Source organism: Limulus polyphemus, unplaced genomic scaffold, assembly GCF_000517525.1.
Source record: "Limulus polyphemus unplaced genomic scaffold, Limulus_polyphemus-2.1.2 Scaffold7009, whole genome shotgun sequence".
Taxonomy (NCBI): Eukaryota; Metazoa; Arthropoda; class Merostomata; order Xiphosura; family Limulidae; genus Limulus; species Limulus polyphemus.
Window position 1 is genome coordinate 3,277 of NW_013672619.1, and position 4,862 is coordinate 8,138.

General features: G+C 32.1%; 1 long non-coding RNA gene across 1 annotated transcript in view; it reads left to right on the top strand.

The window, feature by feature from the left end:
• LOC111089678 overlaps positions 1-3,752 on the top strand; it is a 6,764-nt gene extending 3,012 nt beyond the window's left edge. Inside the window, exon 3 of the long non-coding RNA XR_002613913.1 lies at positions 3,742-3,752. This is a non-coding gene — a long non-coding RNA (uncharacterized LOC111089678). The remainder of the gene's footprint in view (positions 1-3,741) is intronic.
• Positions 3,753-4,862: the final 1,110 nt, after the last annotated feature.

A 4,862-nucleotide genomic window follows, 5' to 3' on the forward strand; every position in this document is an offset into this window, starting at 1 on the left:
GTGTTAGAGATTGTGGGAGTAAGTAAACTATTTATTTCTAGCGTTAAAGATTGTGAGAGTAAGTAAACTATTTATTTCTAGTGTTAGAGATTGTGGGAGTAAGTAAACTATTTATTTCTAGCGTTAGAGATTGTGAGAGTAAGTAAACTATTTATTTCTAGTGTTGGAGATTATGAGAGTAAGTAAACTATTTATTTCTAGTGTTGGAGATTGTGAGAGTAAGTAAACTATTTATTTCTAGCGTTAGAGATTGTGAGAGTAAGTAAACTATTTATTTCTAGTGTTGAAGATTGTGAGAGTAAGTAAACTATTTATTTCTATCGTTAGAGATTGTGAGAGTAAGTAAACTATTTATTTCTAGTGTTAGAGATTGTGGGAGTAAGTAAACTATTTATTTCTAGCGTTAGAGATTGTGAGAGTAAGTAAACTATTTATTTCTAGTGTTGGAGATTGTGAGAGTAAGTAAACTATTTATTTCTAACGTTAGAGATTGTGAGAGTAAGTAAACTATTTATTTCTAGTGTTGGAGATTGTGAGAGTAAGTAAACTATTTATTTCTAGCGTTAGAGATTGTGAGAGTAATTAAACTATTTATTTCTAGCGTTAGAGATTGTGAGAGTAAGTAAACTATTTATTTCTAGTGTTGGAGATTGTGAGAGTAATTAAACTATTTATTTCTAGTGTTAGAGATTGTGAGAGTAAGTAAACTATTTATTTCTAGTGTTGGAGATTGTGTGAGTAAGTAAACTATTTATTTCTAGTGTTGGAGATTGTGAGAGTAAGTAAATTACTTATTTCAAGTGTTAGAGATTGTGAGAGTAAGTAAACTATTTATTATGTGTGCATAAGTATTGGTATGTTTAAGAGGGTTACAAGTGTACATAAGTATTGTTATGTTTAACAGGATTACATGTGTACATAATTATTGTTATGTTTATCACGATTCTATGTGTACATAAGTATTGTTATGTTTAACACGATTTTGTGTGGACATTAGCATTGTTATGTTTAACAGGATTACATGTGTACATAAGTATTGTACAAAATTAATTAAGCTAGGTTATTTTAATTGTGAACTACGTTGTATATAATGAATTGTTTCCCGGGCCTTTAAATAAATCACCATTTTAATAGTATTACTTTCATTTCATCCTGGTCCCGATAGATGGTGACAGTTTACATTGTCAACGAAAAGGCATCCTTGATTTGTTTGTAATAGATTCATCGTGTGTCACAACAGATGATTCATTAGAAAATGTGCCCCATAGATGGCGCTAAATAAAAACCTTAAACCTTTATTAAAACTATCTATCAATTATTGACACGTTTGTTTGTAGTTAAGCGCAAAGCTACACAATGGGCCGGCCATCTGTGCTCTGTCCACCGCGGGTATCAAAACCAGGTTTCTAGCTTATTGACACGTTTGTCAGATCGTCGCTCAAGTCTAAGTGATCCTCACCAATGTAAACATTTTAAATAACTAAAATAAATTTATGCTTTTATCAGAAATAATTTTTATGAGTATGTTCACCTATATTTTATGTAATGAAAGGAAATATTTTTCTATTTTCAGCTCGACCAACTAGGGCAGAAGTTACTGATATAGAAGTATAAATGATTAAGGCCTAGCGGAAACATTTCTACAGTTGGAATAAAGAGTTACCAAGATCAATACAAAAAGAATTTCAGCAACTTATTACAGATAATTATCATAGAAATTCGAAATTTTTTTCTCTTCTGAAATCTAGGGATGGTAAAAATTAAACACCTGAATATCTTGGTGACAAATACCATACTATTAGCTTTAGTACTTTCTACCTGTTTCATGTTTATATATATATACGCAAAGAATCTCTAAGAAACAGAAGGATGTAGGGTAACACGAGGTAAATAAACAGTATTTCCTTTTAACGTACGTTTTCTGTGATATGTTTTAACTCCAAACATTACAAAGTGAAGCCTGTGTTTATGAAAACAATCAAAGTAAAAATATAACTATAACAACATGTCTTCTTCCCACTGACTGTCATGGAGACACAATCGGAATAGAAATAAAACTATAACAATAAGTCTTCTTCCCACTGACTGTCATGGCAACAACAAAAAACTACAACAATATGTCTTCTTCCCACTGATTGTCATGGAGACACAATTAAAGTAAAAATAAAACTATAACAACATATCTTCTTCCCATTGACTGTCATGGCAACATAATTAAAGTAAAAATAAAACTATAACAATATATCTTCTTCCATTTACTGTCATGGCAACACAATCAAAGTAAAAATAAAACTATAACAATATGTCTTGTTCCCACTGACGGGCATGGAAACATAATTAAAGTAAAAATAAAACTATAACAATATATCTTCTTCCATTGACTGGCATAGCAAAATAATTAAAGTAAAAATAAAACTATAACAATATGTCTTGTTCCCACTGACTGGCATGGCAACATAATTAAAGTAAAAATAAAACTATAACAATATGTCTTGTTCCCACTGACTGGCATGGAAACATAATTAAAGTAAAAATAAAACTATAACAATATATCTTCTTCTCATTGACTGTCATGGCAACATAATCAAAGTAAAAATAAAAATATAACAATATATCTTTTTCCATTGACTGACATAGCAAAATAATTAAAGTAAAAATAAAACTATAACAATAAGTCTTCTTCCCACTGACTGTCATGGCAACAAAAAAAAACGACAACAATATGTCTTCTTCCCACTGATTGTCATGGAGACACAATCAAAGTAAAAATAAAACTATAACAATATATTTTCTTCCATTGGGATTTTACGACATACTTAATTACGAACACTACTGTTTCGATTACTCCGTTATCAGTGCTCATTAAGGGAGTGACTACAAACTTTAACCACTAGGCCTATTGCGTAACTTTGCATTAAAAACAACTTACAAATTTATTTACAAAATATGATAATTTTAACTGAATTGATCAAAAAATTGTTTTTTTTTTTCGACACGGCTAACATTTAAAATGAAATTTCAAGCATTCTTAACATATCAGATGTTAGTTTGTTTACTACATTATTCACTGGTTATCTGTTAGTCTTAGAGATATAGGCTCGCCCACTGGCCTTGACCAAGTTTTGTATCATTACATGTAATCAAATAGCATAGCAGATAACCAAGTTCTGTCTTATTCGAAGGGCTGTTAATGATTTGAAACGACCTTGAGTACTTGGCTTCTGAGCACAGATGACTCGCAAGCTTAACACTGCATTTAATCAGTCCTAACTCTACAGTATTGGTGCTTATCATTAATAATATTTTACATGTTGTTTACTGGGGTGTTCATCTATTATTTCATGGGTTCAAACATCAATTATATATATATATATATCGTTGCGTTTGTATTTTGCAAAAGATAAAACATTGTTTACATTTCAAAATTAACTGATGCCTTTACTTTCTATTGCGTCCGATAGGTGGTGCCACTAACAAACAAAATGAAAGTTTTATATGGAAGAAATGTTCCCGCTTTTTCTCTTGGAGTTACTTTCACATAATAGTCGTGGACGCTAAGATACAGGGTTCGATACCCCGTGGTGGGCAGAAAGCAAATCTTCAACTGTGTAACTTTGCGCTAAAAACAACAAACACTACATAATCGTAACAGACGTGAGACTGTTAAACAGGACGTTTCTTCTGATTTGTTTCATAATTTTAATAATTACCTCGGGGGGTTCATAAAAGAGCCGGAGGAAGTTGAGGGAGTAATATTCAAGATAATTTCACAAATTTCATGACAAGCTACCTTGACCATCAATTCGTCAACTATCTCTGGCTCTAGTTCACTTTTGACACAAGGTCAACATCCACGGTTATAAATCTAATCAATCTATTATCAGCACTAGTCCCTTTAAGTCCTTCTGACCGCACGTGGGTTCAACCCAAAATTACTTCTATGACGTCGTCGGACTGCCACAACCCTCTGAACAGTCATTATTGACCCTGGAATTGGGGCAGCTAGAAAGAAAATATTGAAAGTTTTTGTTTTCTCCAAGTGAAAACTAGCATCTAAGTTAGAGCCCCATAAAAATATTTCTAGCACTTATATCAAAACATCGAATTGTGTACATAAAACTAAGTGATCAACCAGTAAACTAAATATGCCAGAAATACAGAGAAAAAGCTTCTTCTCTTGAATATATTTTCACCTGTTCTTGTATGATATATTTCCAGATCTTTCAATGTAATAACAGTGTAAACAAAATCACTCAGTTTTACCCTACTGATAATAACTGGTCTTTATTATAATAACCCTACTCAGTTCGGACGCTCAGTTCATGGTTTTATACAGTTATACACGTGTCTCGGAGGTAAGCTTGAGAACTTATGACTAAAGCTCGGGGTTCGATCCTCAGTACGCACGAGCAATTTAAACAAGTAAAACTTACCAGACTTCTACATATACTAACCCAATAATCTGTACAGAAGATTCTTGTGCAAGAAACGCGTGCATGATGACGTCAAACATTTTACGCATACTTAAAAAATGTTGAAACATCAGCTGCTTACATCAGATAGACCTGTACACTTCATCATCATCGTCATGTACACTTCACAGATGTATCATCATATATACCTGTACACTTCACAGACATATCATCATATATACCTGTACACTTCACAGACATATCATCATATATATACCTGTACACTTCACAGACATATCATCATATATACCTGTACACTTCACAGACATATCATCATATATATATACCTGTACACTTCACAGACATATCATCATATATATATACCTGTACACTTCACAGACATATCATCATATATACCTGTACACTTCACAGACGTATCATCATATATAC